General features: G+C 44.5%; 1 protein-coding gene across 2 annotated transcripts in view; it reads right to left on the minus strand.

Moving 5' to 3' along the window:
* CTNND2 (catenin delta 2) overlaps positions 1-19,822 on the minus strand; it is a 993,502-nt gene that overhangs the window by 36,650 nt on the left and 937,030 nt on the right. The gene's annotated exons all lie outside the window — the stretch shown is intronic.

Here is a 19,822-nt window from a genome sequence, read left to right on the forward strand (position 1 = left end):
AAGTATACCACTGTTAATTGCCAGGAGCTCACTGGTACCAATCCACTGTAGAAAAACTGCTCGGGAAATTGAAACAAGACCAAATCCATTCTCTTATTTCCCTGACTTCATTTTTGAGGCTCTAACACAAAGATCTGACTTGGCTGATCTTTAACAATGTCCTTTGTGTTCCAATTAGTGCTGCAAAGGTAAATTGGGGGGTGAAACTAAACAATGTCCAACCTTCAGGGGAAGGGCTGATGAGAATAGAGAGGTGCTAAGGACTTTATCCGGAGAGAAACTAGAAGCTGCTGAAGAGCTTTAATCAGGAGACTAACAAGGTTAGTGTTATGGATTGAATTGTGTCCTCCCAAAAATGCGTGTCTACTCGGGTAGGCCATGATTCCCAGTATTGTACAATTGTCCACCATTTTTGTCATCTGATGTGATTTTCCTGTGTGTTATAAATCCTACCTCTATGATGTTAATGAGGCAGGACTCAATCTACAAGATTAGGTTGTGTTTTAAGTCAATCTCTTCTGAGATATAAAAGAGAGAAGTGAGCAGAGAGACCTGCAGATCTCATACCACTAAGAAAGCAGTGCTGGGAGCAGAGCGCATCCTTTGGACCTGAGGTTCCTGTGCAGAGAAGCTCCTAGACCAGGGGAAGATTGACGGCAAGGACCTTCCTCCAGAGCTGACAGAGAAAGAAAGCCTTCCCTTGGAGCAGGCACCCTGAATTCGGATTTCTAGCCTACTAGACTGTGAGAGAATAAACTTCCGTTTGCTACAGCTATGCACTTTTGATATTTCTGTTACAGCAGCACTAGATAACTAAGACAGTCAGATTTCAATTTATAAGAATATTCTGAACACTTAATGGAAAATAGGTTGGAGATGGTAGAGCTGGGCCTACAAAACTAATTAGGGGGAGCATTTGCCCCATGTTCAGGGATAGACGATAGCGGCCTTTTTCAGGGTGGCAGAAGTAAAGATGGAAGAAGTAGTCGGATTTGAGAGAAATTTAGGAAATAGAACCAACAGGACTTGGTGACAAATATGGTGGGAATAAGGAATAGGGAAGGATTCACTGGATAATTCCTAGATTTCTAGAAAAAAACAAGGTAGATGGCATGCTATTTATTGAGATGAGGGACAATGGTGGAAGAGCAGATTTGGAGAAAATACTGCAAGTTAAGTGTTGTACACGAGGCCTGTAGGAATTTATGAGCTATCTAAGTGGATATGTTATATAGTTAGATCTATGGGCTTAGAGGGAAGGAGGAAAGATCAGATATATGTGGTTCTTCATATATCTATGGACACCAATGGCATTCACACCTACTTAAAACCTTGGCTGTAGATAAAATCATCCACACTAGGAGGTACAAACTGAAAAGCAAAGATGCTTCAGAGAAGACCAGGAGTCTGCAAAAAAGACAAAGAAGGAGCAGTTTTCAAGGTAAGAGAAAAATCAGGAGAGAGTAGTGACAGAGATACCTGGGAGAAGATGGTTGAATGAAGGAGGACGTGGCAGGGAGTGGTAACTGGTCTCTCAAATCCATGTCCTTTTCTTCCAAGACACACAGCTCAACCACACATCCCAGCCTCCTTTGCAGTTCTCTTAGGTCACGTGATTAGAGATCTGGGCAATGGAGAGTGAGGTGATGGGTGTGTACTGTTTCCAGGTATGGTGGCAGGCCTTCAAGCATGGTGGAGCCACAAGGTGGAGGGAGGAGTCTGGGTTCCTGAATGTCCACATGGAGAAGAGCTGACTGCCCACCTGAACACCTTCCAGGATGGTTACCTGAGCAAGAAGTACATTTCTATGGGGTTGGATCATTACAGATGCAAGACCTCCCTAGGTAACACGGACGGTGGGACTAGCCCAATGCTGCCATTAGAAGCAATTTCAATGGCGGTGTGAGGGCAGATGCCATGACTGACCGTAGGGGGTTGAAGCATAAAATGGAAACGAGAAAGCAAGCTCCAAGAGTAAATTCCAAACTTTCTAGAAACTTCATGGTAAAGGGTGGGACGTGCAAGAGCAGAGATATATAGGCAGAGGCTGGAGAAGGATGGTAGGAAGATGTGTCTTTCTAAGAAAGAAGCACAATGTGAGTGTATATTTATAGAGGAAGAGTGGCTAGTGGGAGAGGCTGGAGAAACAGGAAAGAGGGGGAAGTTGACATAGCAAGGTTCTCGTTCAGAGACAAAGACTTAACCAAAAACACGACCAGTAAATGGAAAAAAGAAGTCTATATTTTAGAGAACCCAGTAAATAGACGTATAAAACAAGCAAGAAATAACTATTAAAATGTCATTGTGTAATTGATGAAGGATAACCCAGAATGTGGAATCCCTGGATGAAGCAATTAAGCGCTTGGCTACTAAGCGAAAGATCGGCCATTTGAATCCACCCACAGGCACCTCAGAAGAAAGGCCTGGTGATCTACTTCTGAAAAATTACACCATTAAAATCAGTATGGAGGGCAGTTCTACTCTGAAACACATGGGGTCATCATGAGTTGGAATCAACTCGACAGCAAGTAGTTTAACCCAATATGTATATATATTCACTTCTACAACCCTTGTACCTAGAATAGAGGCTAGAATACAGTAGGTGCTCAACAGATATGTGTTGAAAGGATGAATGTAAGTAATTAGGAATGGAATTTGCTAATAGGATTTACGGATGAATCATGGGCTATTAAATAACTAGAGTAAGAAAGCGGGGGTTTACAGACTGGAGTCCCTGGGTGATACAAACTGTTAACACACTCAGCTGATAACCAAAAGGTTGGAGGTTCAAGTTTACCCAGAGGTACCTTGGAAGAAAGGCCTGGTGCTTGATTCTGAAAGATCAGCCATTGAAAAGCCTGGAGAGTACAGTTCTACTCTGATACACATGAGGTTGCTATGAGTCAGAATCGACTACTAGGTGACAACTTTATATATATATATATACACATAACTTGATGTGTATTTTATTTTTTTGATGCTATATATTTGACCAGTGGGAATTCTGTCGTCTGGTTTAATGGAGCACTTCCGGCAAGTGTGGCATGAAGGGCCCCCTTGGTGCAGTACATGGGTCCTGGGAGTGAGGTCAAGTTTCAGCAGATGAGAACTATGGCAGCCTGCCACAGGCAGGATGCTATGACAGGGCAAGAAGCAATAACAAGAAACATCTGAGCTGTGTCCACATTCTGTCACCTCCTCACCTCTTCTCTTGGTTCTTAAGGTTCTTTATATTGTTCAAGCCTTAGAAAGCACAGAGTCTGAAAACATAGTTTTTCCTCTTTTCCCAGTCAACTGGCCTCCCTGTACAGGACGAAGGAGTCACGGATTTGGAATGGGTTTCAACATGGAGGCAAATTGGTAATTACTGTAGAAGCATTTTCAATTAAATGAAAGCAATAAAAGCTTTCTCAAGAATGTGGTTTCTATAAAAAGTGGGCCTGGATATTTGAAAGGAGTATTGGTGTTAGTGTTTCTGCAGCGTGACTGCTGGGGGCATACACCCCTTGATGGCCGCCATTCCCTTTTTCAGCCTCGTCATGGAACCTCTGCTTGTCATCTGGATCCATTTCTCAGCCTTCCTTGCAGAGAAATTCGGCCACATGGCTAAGATCCAGAAGCATTTACAAAGGTGTGTCCCTAAAAGAAAGAGACACGCCCTTCCGGCCCTTTCCCCTTCCAGCTGGCTGCCACGTGGATGGATTGGGAGCCAATGTGGATAATGCAAATGGGGGCAACACTCCAGGGATGGTGAGCACTGAATTGGATGGAGCCACAATGCCTGACTCAGGGAAACATTATATCAGACTTCGACTGCTTATACCAGACTCTTAAGAGCGAGGTTAGGTGGGCTTAGTAATGGCACCCAAAGACCTCCACGTCCTAACCCTCGGGACCTGTGAACATGTCACCTGGCATGGCAAAGGGACTTTGCAGATGTGATTAAGCTAAGGATCTTGAGATGGAGCGATGATCCTGGATCATACAGGTGGGCTTGATGTGGTCACAACGGTCCTTAGAAAAGGGAGGCACGAGGGCCACACTTAGAGAAGGTGATATGACAGAAGCAGAGACAGAGATCTGAAGATGCTACGTGGTGGCTCTGAAGACGGAAGAAGGGGCCACCAGCCAAGGAATGCAGGTGGTGTTTACAAGCAGAAAAGGCAAGGAAACAGATTCTCCCCTAGAGTCTGTGGAGGGCACATCCCTGCCAACATCTTGATTTTAGCCCCAAATCCACTGCCACTGAGTTGACTCCGACTCATAGCAACCCTATAGGGCAGAGTAGAACTGTCTCGTAGGATTTCCAAGGCTATAAACTTTACGGAAGCTGACTGCTGCGTCTTTCTCCTGTGGAGCACCTGGTGGGTTCGAACCGCCAACCTTTGGTCAGCAGATGAGCACTTAAACACTGCACCACCAGGGCTTCTTCGATTTTAGTCCAGTGAGATCCATTTCAGACTTCTGACCTCTAGAACTGTAAGATAATTTATGTTGTTTTAAGCCACTGAATTTGTGATAATTTCTTCCAGCAGCAATAAGAAATTAATACCGAGGGTAATACACTTCCACTTTATTAAAGCCACATTTATTTTGGGTTTGCCAGACACGATTTATTAGCCTTGTGGAAAACCTGTCTGTGAGAAGGTACTATGACAGGATGCTAAATGGGAATTTATCTTATGTCTCCCTTTTGGCTGAGGTCCTAAGGCAGAGAATAATAAATGCCCCCTTGCCCTATTAACCTCACTCCGAGGATCCATCACCATGCTTTCTCCACCAAAGTAAATTACGGCTCTCATAGACATAACTCCATTTGCTGGGATCCACCAAAGAAAGAGGGGGTGAATTGGAGTTACATAATTGCCCAAAGTAACAAGAACGGTTGTAGCCTTACAATACACTTACTGAGTTTTCTAGTTTGTGATCCAATCGTTTGTTTCTACCTTTGGTCTCTGGATTTAGAACGCGGTGGGTAAAGCCTTGTTGAGTACAGGCAGAGAGGAAATGTTTAGTTGGGCATTGTTACATGGGATTTCCTCTGACTTTGGGGTCGCTCCTAGCAATAACTACAACTTAATCACTTCTTGTTTAGCAACTGCCACGGACATCGATTTCCACTTTTGCACCATTGATTTTTGCTTCTGTTCCCATTTGTGCCTTTGATTTTGGACAGGTATCATATGATGAGTGTGTGAGAACTGTCTCAGGGAGGTCAGAAGACATGAAGAAAGACCTCATTTTTCTATACCAATATCAACGAGCAAATGGCCAGATTTATGGACGAGACGGGATTGTAGCTGAGTTTAACCTTAGCCTTTTAGTTTTCTACTCTAACTTCACATCAAGTGATTTAGAAAAGCAAGAACTTGAGGAACTACAATTGTAAACCTGGAGGACACTGGACTGGGGGTTGTTTAGAATTGGGCCCCAAATCCCTATGTTCTTCCAATCATTTCTTGGTGATGAATTTTCCAGCACAGTAGAAAGATTAATACATTCCTGGTAAGCAATTTCCTCGATGACACGACAGCTCTAAAGTCAGTAGTTTAATTTATGTCTATAGAGGATTTACCACTTTTCCAACCCTATCTTAGATGCGCAGAGAGTAACATCTATTAATTTTCAAAATGGCAACATACCAAAGGAAGTATTAAAGTGGTGCTCACGTCTCTTACTGCAAAGCTTAAAGATCAAAATTTTGAATTTTGATCATGTTGTGGGTTTTTTTTTTCTTAAAAATGTTGCAAAGTATCTTTCCGGTTCTCTTTGGAGTTCAGTATTGTTTTTTAAAATGTCCAGCCAATGAGGGTGATGAGGGATGTTAAGGCTGAGCCCATGACTTCAGTGGAGCCCATAGCTCCAAGCTGGCATGATGGCTTGTTTTGGAACCAGGGCTACTGGCTGGTCTGTGCAGAATGGCCAGTCTCCTGCAGGTAGCATGAGACTATACAAGGGCTGTGTCCACTCTTCCGTCCATTATGGTTTGGGCATTTGAGGGAATCTGCAGGCATTAACCTTGCCTATCTGTAATTACTTATTGATTTCTTGTTTTGAGAATGCTATGGTAGCAAGATCCAATGAAATGAATACAACAACAGTAAGAAAAGAGCCCTGTGTGAGACAAGCAGTGAAGGGCATGATTCCACTCCTACCAAAGCTTATCATTCATCTGCTGCATGGTACCTGCAACCTGACAGTCCTTCTTCCCAAACAATACAATGAAGGACATTTAAAGATTAGTCTCATGTTTTGTTTCTCTCATTAAAATGGCAATAGCAAATACAATATCTCTATCCAGAGAAACATGACCTTATTCAGTTGCAAGCACAGGCTGCTTGGTATTGTTTGAGGCATCAGCTCCTTGCTCAAGATACCAAAGCTGCATGTGGGTGGTGGGAGGGTGGAGGACACTCTTGGAACACAGCAACAAAAACACCGGACCATGATCGCCAGTGGGGGGAGGATTAGTCTCGTTCCTAACACCGCCGAGTGTCAATGAGAATTTGATTCTAACCTTTGACCTGTCTTTGATTTGATCCCTGCATTTATGAACTGAAGATTTTAATTCACTCTTAGAGAGGGCTGGTCTCACAGAAGCATTTAGAATTTCTCAGAACAAAATGAGCTTTGGAACCATCAGCCAAGCGCTAGAAAAATCATCTCCTCCCACTTGACAACAGGGACTGCCCTGTCCATTTCCATGGTAACCCTGCAAGGTCTGCCTCAAGGGCCCAGCCTTCTTTCTAGGAAACCAGCACCTGGGGAGACAAGTGAACGGAATACAGTAGCAGCAGCCCTTCCACTCTGAGAGCCTCTGCTGGCACCCAACACTCAGATGCACTTTCATCCTGGTGCCCTGACACTTCCTGTTACTTCTTCTGCTCTTGATCTCAGGACCATTCTGGTGCTTCAGACAACCAATAAAACAAAGGAATTGCCTGTTGAGTCGATTCCAACTCGCGGCCACCCCATGAGTTACCCAGTAGAATGCCCCATCGGTTTTCTTGGCTGCCATCTTCAAGGAGCTAGATCGCCAGGCTTTCCTTCTGTGGGGCCCTTGGGTGGGTTTGAACTGCTAACCTTTTCATTAGCAGCCAAATGCAAACTGTTTGCGCCACCCAGGGACCTCTTCCAAGACAGAGCAAGGTTCATTGTTCCTGAAGCTCCACAATTTCCCAAAGATCAATCATGCTGAGAAAGTTCCCCATGGAACACACAGGATGGACTGGGGTGACACCAACACGGGGTGAAGGCTTTTCTCAGAGCCCTCTGGGCTGGCCTGGAATTCCCAAGTGGGTTTGGTGGGCAGAGAAGCCCAACAGCTGGGTCCCGCAGAGATCTGGGGACCAGCGTGTGGGCCCGGAGAAGCAAAGGTAAGCTGCGGGACAAGGAAAGGCTGCTGTGCTGAGCTGGTGCATTCACTTAGGGAATCCATAGGTCCAGGAAAGGCATACACAGACATATGTCATGGCAGGGGACAGAGAACCTCCTGGATGGCAGCCTGAAATAGCGGCAACTTGACCCCAACCAGGTAGAAATTAATCCTGGGCCAATGAAGCCTTCAGGCATGCTGGTGTGATTCTTAAACAACGGATGATTTTTGCCCCAAGGTGAGAGTGAATATGAAGATCTTGTTTGCATTTTTTAACACTTAAAAAGTTAACTTAGTGCAATTAACTATAATTAAAGGAGCATTTTGAATCAAAGCCCAAAAACTATGTACTAAATCCTAATCCCACCTGAGTCCCAGTGATAAACAAGCTCATATTTTAAGTGACTATTATTTAAACACACATGCGAAAGCTGGACAATGAATAGGAAGACAGAAGAAGAATTGATGCATTTGAATTGTGGTGTTGGCGAAGAATATTGAATAGACCATGGACTGCCAGAAGAATGAACAAATCTGTCTTGGAAGAAGTACGGCCAGAATGCTCCTTAGTAGGGAGGATAGTGAGAATTCATCTCATGTCCTTGGGACATATTATCAGGAGGGACCAATCCCTGGAGAAGGATATCATGCTTGGTAAAGTAGACAGTCAGCAAAAAAGAGCAAGACCCTCAACAGGGTGGATTGACACAGTGGCTGCAACAATGGGCTCAAACACAGCAGTGATTGTGAAGACGGCGCAGGACCAGGAAGCATTTTGTTCTGTCGTACACAGGGTTGCTATGAGTTGGGATGGACCTGATGGCACCTAACAACAACAGCTATTCAAATAAAACTTTGAAAGCAAAATGGATCACGTAAATTTCAAAATCAAAGCCTGTTATTGAGTTTGTATTCAGGAAGACCCACAAAATTGGTCATGAACCTAAGGCCTTATGAAGACCAGCAAAACAGTGATTTGCATTGGCTGGTAATGAGATGAACTTCAATTTTCCATGTCATTAAGCTGAGGTTATGTCTAAAGCCTTTACAGACACTAGTATCCAAAAGGGGAATTTACAATTTTGGGAAACAGTAATCAAAGTTGTTCAAGTAAACTAAGAACTACAATTAATAAAAAAAAAGAAAAAAGATTAAACCTATCTATTTTTCCTGAAGATATAAAAAACAGTTGCTATCTAGTCGATTCCAACTCATGGCAACCCCATGTATGTCACAGCAGAACTGTGCCCCACAGGGTTTTCAATAGCTGAGTTTTTGGAAGTAGATCGCCAGACCTTTCTTCCGAGGCACCTCTGGGTGGACTCGAACCTCCAACTTTTCAGTTACCGGCTGAGTGTGTTTACTGTTTGCACTTCCCAGTGACTCCGCCAAAGATACATACATACATATATATGGCTGATTTCATTAAAGGTCCTTCTTCATTCCTATTTTCTAGCACATAGCAATGCAGTCTCTTTCAGGCAGCATTTCTTAATTTTGTATGATAATCATTTATGGTACCCTTTAATTCAGAATTTTGTTACTAGGAATTAACATTAATTGTACCAGAGTTAGGGGCAAGTTTCTCATTGCTTTTTTTTTTTTATAAAGACATTAATTGCAAAGGAAGTTCATATTGTAAATCTTCTCATGATAAATATTTAAACCAAGAAATGAGAAAGTGTTCTAATAACAGGATAAATAAAATCTATCTAGCTATTACATATTATATAGCACCATGACATTGCAACATTTTTAGCTGCGGATCAAGCTATTCTTAATACTTAAAATTTTTTTTTTTAACTAACGAAATTAACCAGTTTGCATTTAAACGTCCTCATTCATTCAAACTAACCTGCCTCACAAGTATTTCAGATTAATAAGAAGTGAGCTGTAACTCAGACTTGGAGCGAGGTTAGAAAAATGTTTTTCAGGGGAAGCGAGATCTAAAATGTGTCAGGAAAAATGAAGGTTTAGATGAGCAGGAGTCCCTGGGTGGTGCAAATGGTTAACACGATCAGCTACTAACTAAAATTTAGAGACTGTAGTCAACCCCAACCCTACTGCCATTGAGTCGATTCCGACTCATAGCAGACCCTACAGGACACAGTAGAACTGCCCCATAGAGTTTCCAAGCAGCATCTGGTGGATTCGAACTCCCAGCCTTTTGGTTAGCAGCCGTAGCTCTTAACCACTACTCTACCAGGGTTTCCAGTCAACCCAAAGGCGCATCAAAAGAAAGGTCCAGCAATCTACTTCTGAAAAATCAGCCACTGAAAACCCTATGGAGCACAGTTCTACTCTGACGCACACAGGGTCACCATGAGTTACAATCAACTGGATGGCAACTGGTTTTTTAGGTGGGCAAGTGGGGCAGAGGTGGGTAGTCATGGAGGCACAGATTATTGGAAAGGCTGCAGAAGGTGGAGAGAGGAAGAGAACGTGAAGTTGGAACATAGGAGTCCAGTCTGCTGCTGGCTACAGCGCCGCCAGAGAGCAGGGGATGAGGCCAGAGAGACGGGTTATGGCTGCTCTTGAAAGGTCTTACGAGCTGTGCTGAGATGTTTGCCCTCTATCCTGAGAACAACGGGGAGCCACTGAAGGGTTTGGCATCGAGGAGCAATTTAATCAGATTTGCTTTCTAGAAAGTTCACTCTGGCTGCCCTTTGGAGAACGAACTGGAGGAGAGCAAGCTTGAAGGCAAGGAGACCAGTGAGGGGGCTGAGCCAATAATCCGGAAGCTAGAAGACAGCTGTTCATGGCTGTGAAAATAGAGAAGTGGATGGAGACAGAAGTCTGGTGGCTTGGATGTGAGTGTGTGAATGATAGGAAACAGCCAGGGATGGTCCCTGGGGATTGGTACGGGGAGTGGGTAGACTGAGGCACTCATCTCTGAGCGGGCATACAGGAGGAGGATTTGCATCCAGGGTGGCTGGTAGGCCCGTTGGCACCTGATTTCCTTTGAGGTGCTGGGGGACATTTTTGAACAGGTTATCTGGCAAGTGGCTAGATGTATGGAGAGAGATGAGGCCTTGAGAAACAGATTTGGGAATCAACCACATGGGGTTGGTAACTGAACCTGGGGGAGGAGGGAAGGTCACCCAGGAAGAGGTTGTGTGTGGAGTGAGAAAAGATCCAAACAGAACCCTGGGGGACATCAGCTTTTAAGGAATGAACAAGAAGACGAGCCTGTGGAAGGATGGAGAAGGAGCAATCAGAGAGCTAGAAGGTGATGCAGGAAAGGGTGACGTCACAGAAGTCAGGAGGGAGCTGCTTTTGTGGATGATGTTATTTTACAATAATGTCTTCAAAACAAAACATATGGGATCGTGATAGAGACTCTTATTGGATAAGCATGGCATGCTATTTAGGGAGCCAGGGCTCTACCTCAAGTCTTCTTATTCTAATCCTATACTTCTCCATGACGCTCAATGTAACATACACTTTCAGCATACCCAACCTTTCACATACACAAATTAAACACTAGAATGAAATATAGGCATTCAAACCCGTTTTAAAACCAAGTGCAGCGTGATTAATGACTTTTGTGTGTGGCCTTTCTAGCCATGCTCTTGTAACTAACATCCAGGTGATAGGGCGGGACTGTTGATAGGGTAATTGTGGTCTACCAAGGGGATTTAGTTATTTTGCCTTAAAAGAGAGCCAATTCCAGAGCAGAGAGGGGGATCCTACTACCACCAAGAAAGAAGAGCCAGGAGCGGAAAGTGCATTCTTAGGACACGGGATCCCTTTGCTGAGAAGCTCCTGGAAGCAGGAGACCGAAACAGAGAGACAGGGAGCTATAACCTTGAAGATGGCGAGAAGCGGGGGCAGCAGAGACCTGACAGCAGGAAAAGGTGTGGTGGGCTTCCCGGCCCGCAGAGAGAGAGAGCTGAGTGCCTCTGGCAGAGACTGAGGGCCGGGGAGAGGCGGGCCTACGAGCACAGCTGGGGAGAGGCTGTCCTGATGGAAGAACTGTATCCTGAGTGTTCCTGAGCCTGAATTGTAACTGTTACTTCCCTAATAAACCCCATAATTGTTAAGTATGGTCTGTGAGTTCTATGTGGCCACTGCAATGAACCCAGCAGAGAACGCAGAGGAGGTCCGACACTGCCCCCACGCCATTGTTACACCAAGAACGTGGTAGCTTCCATTGTCATTAATGGCCTTCTTAAAAAACCCTATGTTTGTAACGCGGATTACCTAAAGAAGAATAAACAAATCATTCACGGAAGAAATACAACAGGAATGCTCCTTTGAAGCAAGGATGGTGAGACTTCGTTACTTTGGGGACATCAGCAGGAAACATCAATGCTAGAAAAGAACATCATGTTTAGAAAAGTAGAGGATCGAAAACGAGGGAAACCCTCAATAAGATGGACTGACACTAGCGTCAACAGTGGGCTCAAGCATATCAAAGGTCATGGAGATGGCGAAGGGCTGGGCAACTTTTCCTTCTGTTCTACATCATTATGGTCGCCATGAGTTGAAGCCAGCTCAACAGCAACGAATGAGAACAATAAACTCCATTGCCCAAAATTCTTCCCTTTGGGACCTGTTTACTATGCAAATATCATTGGCAGGTACAGCTGCTTTGGATGAAGACTGTGGGAAAGGGATGCTGGATAGCACCTAGGGACTGGGAAGAGACAGGGTAAAGAAACCAGCGGGAGATAGAGCCATAAAAAATGTATGTGGGAACGAATACTAGTAATTATGGTAATAAAAGTGAAGTCCTTGGATCCACACTTTCAGCTGCCTGAGGACAGGATGGCTGACAGCGTTTGTCAGCCAAATGGTCTGAAAAAGCTTTAGAATTAACTGCAGTAATCTCCACTGGCCTATTACGTTCCAGCTTCGAAAGCACTCTGATGATGGCTATCACCCTTGAGACTATCAGTAAGCCAGTGAGGCAGGTGTTATGGCTTTGTCTTCATGGATAAGAAAACCAAGCAACAGGGATGGGATGGATGGAGATCCCCACAGTGTTGACGGAAGGATATGAAGGTTCTTTAAGGCAAAGGGTGGGGGACAGTCTCAGACGCGGATACGTAATACAGAAGGAAAGCATCACAGAGACCCGGCTTCCCAAACACCAGCTTCCTAGAGAGAACATTCTGCCAGGGACAAGGACTGCCATGTACCATTGTGACAGGTTGTTTACTTTTCTGGAAATGGCGGCCACCAGGTGCAGACACCTGGTGCAGAACGACCCTAGCATTCTTGAGCATCAACTGTGAACCTGGTGACTCGGTCCGTTCTCACGTCCCATTGCTCAGCAAGAGTGGGCCACAGGTCTGCCTGGAGTGAATTCGTACTCCGATGGTCAGGGAGGTCTCCGGTGACCTGCCTGCAGTTATTGACATGGTTCCCTAGGGTGGCTATAACAACCCACCACAAAATGGGCGGCTTTAAAGAACAGATATTTATTGCCTCACAGTTCTTGAGGCCAGAAGTGCAAATTCAGGGTGTCCGCAGGGCCATGCTCTGTCCGTCTGTTCTAGGGGAAGATCCTTTCTTGTCTCCTCCAGCTCCTCGTTGTCCTGGGCATTTCTTGCTGTCCTCGGCTTCAGGATGCATCTTCATGTGAACGTCTCCTTCTGTATGACTCTGTCTGGTGTCTGTTCTCCCCTTTTATAAGGCACCACTCAGGTTGGATAGGACCCACCCTGCTCCAGTATAATCTCGTTAACTGATAGCATCGTCAAAGAAAAACCCGATTTCCAAACAAGGTCACATTCACAGCTACAGAGGTTAGGACTTCAGTGTATCTTTTTCGGGGGCACAGTTCAATCTATAAATACGCTGTTAGTAAGTGACAAGGCTGTGTTCCTTGAGCCTCTGGCCTCTGGATTCTAAGCCCTACATAGTTTGTACTTCCCCAAACAATCTGATGTGCCTCGTGGACACTCAGGTGATGTTCAGCTTTATTAAGGGGAGTTGAGTGCTCTGCACCAGGAAAGCATAGTCTCAATCTATTCTCCTCTCCTTCAAGTAAACTTGGAGGACTGTACTGATTTTGGATTCTGGTTTATAAAAGGGATGCTGACAACCTTACATGCATACGGACAAAAGTGATAGCAAAGGTGAAGGTTGTGGAAATGCTGATATATCAGAACTGAGCATGTCTGGCCTGGACAAGGATGGGCTTGTGGAGACATGATGGCTAGTTTCAAAAGTGGGACAGGCTATCATACAGAGGAGTCCCTGGGTGGTGCAAATGATTAATATGCTCGGCTACTAACCCAAAGGTTGGAGATTCGAACCCGCTCAAAGGCACCTCGGAAGAAAGGCCTGGTGATCTCCTTCCAAAAAATCAGCCATTGAAAACCCTGAGGAGCACAGTTCTACTCTGACACACATCCGGTCACCATGAGTCTCGATCGACTCAACAGCAACTATTTTTGTTTGTTTCTTTGTTTTTTGGTCATAGAGAAGAGAAATGAGACTTGTTTTTCAGTATAGTGTTAGGGGGTAGAAGCTGCAGATAAAGAGATTTTTTGCTTAATACAAGTAGGAAGTTGTGAACAATCACGGTTGCCCTAAAATGAAATCATATGTCTCATTAGGTGGTGATTGCAATGGACATTAAAGATATTTGAACCCAAAGAAATGATTACTGGAGCTGAAACTGCCTTTCTTCTTTTAGTAAAATAACCGCCTCCCTCCTGCCACAAAGTTTTCTTGTTGTTGTTGTTAGCTGCTGTCAAGCTGGCCCCGACTCATGGTGACCCCATGTGTTAAGGAGTAGAACTGCTCCATAGAGTTTTCTTGGCTGTAATTTTTATGCAAGCAGATCGCCAGGCCTTTCTTCCGTGGAGCTGCTGGGTAGGTTGGAACTGCCAACCTTTAAGTTAGCTGCTGATGGCCAACTGCATGCACCGCCCAGGCTCCTCAGTTTTAGCAGAGCTCGTGGCCGCCCACTTTTCCCATCCCCCTTTGCAGCTGGGCGTGGCCACGGGCCGGAGGTCTTGCCCCTGGGATGTGAGCGGAAGTGATGTGTCCAACTCCTGCATCTCTTGCTTAAAATGACATCGCTTGCCCTCACTTCCCCCCTGTCTCTTCCTATGGGCTGGGATGAGGAAGAGGAAGAGCTAGCCAGCTTCGCCCTGGCAAGCAAGGACAGCACCTGTTATGCATTGAATTATGTCCCCCCAAAATAGGTACTGTACATCCTAACCCCTATATGGAGCCCTAGTGGCATAGTGGTTAAGAGCCTGGCTGTTAATCAAAAGGTTGGCAGTTCGAGTCCACCAGCTGCTCCTTGGAAACCCTACGGGACAGTTCTACTCTATCCTGTAGGGTCGCTATGAGTCAGAATTGACTCCATGGGTAATGGGTATACCTGTGGTTATAATTCCATTTGGGAACGGGTTTTGTTACGTTAACGAGGCAGCATTAATGTAGGGTGTGTTCTAAGTCAATCTCTTTTGTGATATAAAAAGAGCAGATGGAGCAAGCAAGCAAGCACATGAGCAGAGATGGGGGGAAGATAGATGCCATATCACAAGAAGATCACCAAGGAACCAAGAAACAGAAGCTGAAAAGAGAAAAGGACCTCCCCCTGAGAGCTGACAGAGAAAGAGGGCGAGCGCCTTCCTCTAGAACCAGTGACCTGAATTTGGACTTCTACCCTCCAAAACTGTGGGAAAGTAAATTTGTCTGTTAAAGCCACTTGTGGGATCTCTGTTATAGCAGCTCTAGATAACCGAGGCAGTAACCCAGCGGGGGGGCACAGCGATCAGACAGGGCTCAGGGCTACCTGCTTCCCTGGGCCACCTCCCCACCCAGGTACAGTTCCATAAGAGAAAGAAAGAAATCATCTCCTTAGTTTAGCTTCCCTATATTTAAGTCTCTTTGTTAGAGTGGCTTAGCCTGTATGCCAACCAATATGACTGTATCTTGAAGATGTTGTGGAGATTATTGAAGTACTGCATGTCCGTATTCAACCATTTCTATAATCTTATAATCTTATGCCCCCTGCCTCAAATTTATCTCTTTCTTCCAGAACCAGCTGTCACCAACAGTCCCCCACCATAGACAAACATGTTGTTGTTAGGTGCCATCGAGGTGATTCCGTCTCATAGCGACCCTATATAACAGAGTAGAACTGCCCCATAGGGTTTTCTAGGCTGTAATCTTTACAGGAGCAGATTGCCTGGTCTTTTTCACCTGTGGAGCTGCTGGGTGGGTTTGAACGGTCAACCTTACGGTTCGCAGCTGAGCGCTTAACCATTGCATCACAAAGGGTTGCACAACCAGGGCTCCAGTTGAACATAAGCACCCAATTATATCCTTGACCCCATTAGAAAAAAAAAAAATTATGGTACTTTAGATGAAGGTTTACAGAACAGTTTCTCCTTAAATAGTCAGTACACATATTGTTTTACGACATTGGTTAACAACCCCACGACACGTCAACACTCTCCCTTCTCGACCTTGCTCAACTGGCATAACACAGTTTATAAAGACAATGTTCTACATTCTACCTTGGTGAGTAGCGTCTGGGGTCTTAAAAGCCTGTGAGCAGCCATCTAAGATACTCCACTGGTCTCACCCCTTCAGGAGCAAAGGAGAATGAAGAGAACAGGATACAAGGAAAAGATTAGTTCAAAGGACGAATGGACCACAGCTACCATGGTCTTGACTCCATTTTTGTAAACTACCCAGGCTCTAAGAGTTAAGTCTTTTTGATCTCATGCTTCTGTTTTCCCTCAAATCCAGTCTACTCCAAAGGGTTGTCTTCTTTTCCTTGAGAAAACATGCTCTGCAATGATACAGATGATAATGACGTTTAAAAATTCTATTTGAGGTCAGGAGGGCAGTGGTGGTTCAGTGGTAAAATTCTCACCTTCCATGTGGGAGATCCAGGTTTGATTCCCAGCCAATGCACCTCATGCACAGCCACCAGCCCTTGTCAGTGGAGGCTTGTGTGTTGCTATGGTGCTGAACAGGTTTCAGCGGAGCCTCCAGACTAAGACAGAGTAGGAGGAAAGGTCTGGAAATCTACTTCCGAAAATCAGCCAATGAAAACCCTATGGATCACAGCAGTAGGATTCACAACCCATCATGGGGATGGTACAGGACTAGGCAATCTTTCATTCCTTTGCGCATAGGGTTGCCATGAGTTGGGGGCAACCAAGATTGGATTTTAAAAGGTGAAGCACTATTTAGCCTGCATGAGATCACAATCTTCTGTAATTGTTTATTTTCCCTTAGGGGAATAAACGAGAAGGCCAGGCCTTACTAAAGTTGAGGGTTCAGATAATGAAAATATGCTTTGGCTCAAAATGCATCATGAATCAAATCTAATTTTTATTGGTTAACACAGGCAGAAGAACATTCTGATTTTTAAACGGGCCTCTCTAAGTAAAATTAAGTAATTAAGCTAATGAAATGAGATTCTGGCTCTGTGCCTCAACCCTAGGAGGAAATAAGCCCATGACAGATGGACCTTTAACTCTGTCCTATAAACATGCTGCTCTCATTTCAATTTGCATCTCTTTCGTCCAGTTTTCCCTCTTACCCATAATGCCCTTAGCGCTTTCCCCTAATTTATGCAAGCCCTATAAATCCTTCAAGATTTCACCCTATTAGTTTAATTCATCCCTTAAAATCTGTAGTACACAATTCAGAATCTCAAGAAGTTGCCAACTATTGTTCCGTATGTCATTTTTAACCACAGGAGCTGCTTCCCGTATCTTATGCTTTTTTGGGGGGGAGCTCTTCCTTTGCAAAGCCAACAACAGGTATTTCATAAATAGGTCCGAAGCCTGGATAATTAAAAGAGAAGGATCAGACATTTTTTTTTTCAATGATATACAAATTGTCAGTGAGGAGAAAAATAGAAATCAGTTTCCCCATGGATTAAAAACAATTCACAAGCATGAATGAATTGGGTTTTCTCCCAAAAGGACTTTTCAAACGGAAAGATTTTTTTGATATTTAAGCTATGCTATTAGCGGCACTTAAGACGTTGAGCATAAAGGTCTTCGTTCCATTTCACAACTGCATAATTTGGAAATTATTAAGAAGAGCTCATTATGTTTTCTAATCATGGGTCCACTAAAACCTTCCCCATCAATTTCTCCAGACCACCCTTCCTTGAATCTCCTCCAATGAATCACATTTTCGACCATCTTCAGCTCTTGGGTTCTAGTTCCACTGAATTCTTGTCAACACATTCTTCTTCTTCTTTTTTTTCATGGAACTAGAAAGGCAATTACACTTTTGGAACTCTACTGCCAACGCAGAAGAACACTACATTGGACAACTCATGCTGCTACTCAACACATAGTGCGTAGGGTCTCTAGAAGGTGTTTCCTTTCTATGCACAGAAGTATGAGAAGGTGCACTAAGGAGAAGTAAAGGAGAAATGCGCAGGATCCGAGGGAAGGTGGCGTTCACTCGAGGCAGTGATATCTCATCCAGCTTCTGGAGCCACGGATTCAGCACCACCAGCTCCTTTCTAATTTATAGCGTGTTCCGCTCAGTCAGCTGCCTGTTTAACCAATGGATCCTCTCCTGGGAGAGACTTCATTTGGCTTCTGGAGGAATCCAAGAAGGAGCTGAGTAGGCATCCTGGGACATGAATTTCAAAAAAGCAGGATGAAACCCAAGGCAGCGTAGATGAAAGACTTAGCCTAATGTGCAAAATACTTAGGAAAGACTCCAATTAATCTAGAATACTCTTCATATACTTAATTTTGCAGCCTCTCTTTCAATTTCAACCTACCTCTTTTTCGGGAATAGGAACATTTTGAAAGAGAAATATATGGGCTAAGCTGTATACACTTAAAAGTGCAAAGTAATGAACGCTTAAGGGAAGTAGGAAGGCCTTGGGGAAAGCTAGAAATAGACTATAACTTAGTAGAGACAGTTATGAGATATTTACTTATTCCCGTTGGCTTGGAAAAAGACAAATTTTCCCTCTGGGAAGCTGGGTCTCACTCACTACGATGTGAGACTCTTGCTGTTGCCCAGTATCCCCGCTGCCCAGCCAGCCAGGAGCGTGCAAGGCTGGTGGGCGGGGGGTGAAGGCGGCAATGGCCTTGGCTCCCTCTTCCCTTTGAGTTAGTTGCAAGGAGTTGCTGCAGGCAGTTGCTTATGGAAGGCCACACTTCCCTGGCCCCACACATGCCTTCTGAATCCCGGTCCTGCTATCAACACCTACTCTAGCCTCCCTGCATATCTATAGTGTTCTCTACCCCCAATCATTCACTCAAACCTGGTGGACTCACCAATCAGTTAAATTTTTAAAACACACTTGCTGGTCTGATCACAACAAGACAACAGCTTCTGGATGAGGTTGTTAAAGAATTATCCCTTCCTAACACATGGGGTCGCCAGGAGTCAGAACCAACATGACAGCAACTAATAATAGCAACCAAAAAAGGGAGTCCCTGGGTGGTCGTCATGGATTGAATCGTGTCCCCCAAAAATACACGTATCTATTTGGCTGGGTCCTGATTCCCAGGGTTGTGTGGTTATCCTCCATTTTTTGACTGTGATTTTCCTGTATGTTGTAAATGCTAATATCTGCCTGTGGTTAATAAGGTAAGGCTGGATTATGTTAAAGAGGATTAGCATAGGATTGTAACACCCTTACTAAGGTCATGTCCCTGATCCAATGTAAAGGCAATTTCCCTGGGGTGTGGCCTGCACCACCTTTTATCTTACAAGAGATAGAAAGAAAGGGAAGCGAGCGAGAGCAGGACCTCATACCACCAAGAAAGCAGTGCCAGGAGCAGAGAGCGTCCTTTGGACCTGAGGTTCCTGTGAAGAGAATCTCCCAGACCTAGAGAAGACTGATGCATCACAAGGACCTTCGTCCAGAGCTGACAGAGAGAGAAAGCCTTCCCCTGGAGCCGGCACCCTAAATTTGGACTTATAGTCTACTAGACTGTGAGAGAGTAAACTTCTCTTTGTTAAAGCCATCCACTTGTGGTATTTCTGTTATAGCAGCACTAGATAACTAAGACAGTGGTGCAAACATTTCACATGCTCTGTGGCTAACCAAAAGGTTGGAGGTTTGAGTCTATCCAGAAGCACCTCAGAAGAAAGGCCTGGTGATGTACTTCCAAAAAATCAGCCAATGAAAACCCTCTGGAGTACAGTTCTACTCGGACACACATGGGGTCACCATGAGTTGGAGCTGGCTTGATGGCAATTGCTTTTAACAGCAACAAAAGGAAGTTATGCATCTTTTATTTATGAAAATAAGGTAAAGAATCAAAATTTTTAGATGTGACATTTTCATCTTAAGGTTTTCTTTTAAAACCATTTTGGGTATGAAAAGTCCTCTGAAGTGTATGATACAAATTCCTGCCTGCTTCAGGAAAGTGTATTGAACAAATGCTGAGCCTCTTCTTCCTGATCTACCGTTGTCATTAGGAACATTACCTCTTTTACCCCGTGCAGTGGGGAGAGTCGTGGTTCAGTGGTAGA

The sequence above is a fragment of the Trichechus manatus genome, unplaced genomic scaffold, assembly GCF_000243295.1.
Source record: "Trichechus manatus latirostris isolate Lorelei unplaced genomic scaffold, TriManLat1.0 scaffold00072, whole genome shotgun sequence".
Lineage (NCBI taxonomy): Eukaryota > Metazoa > Chordata > Mammalia > Sirenia > Trichechidae > Trichechus > Trichechus manatus.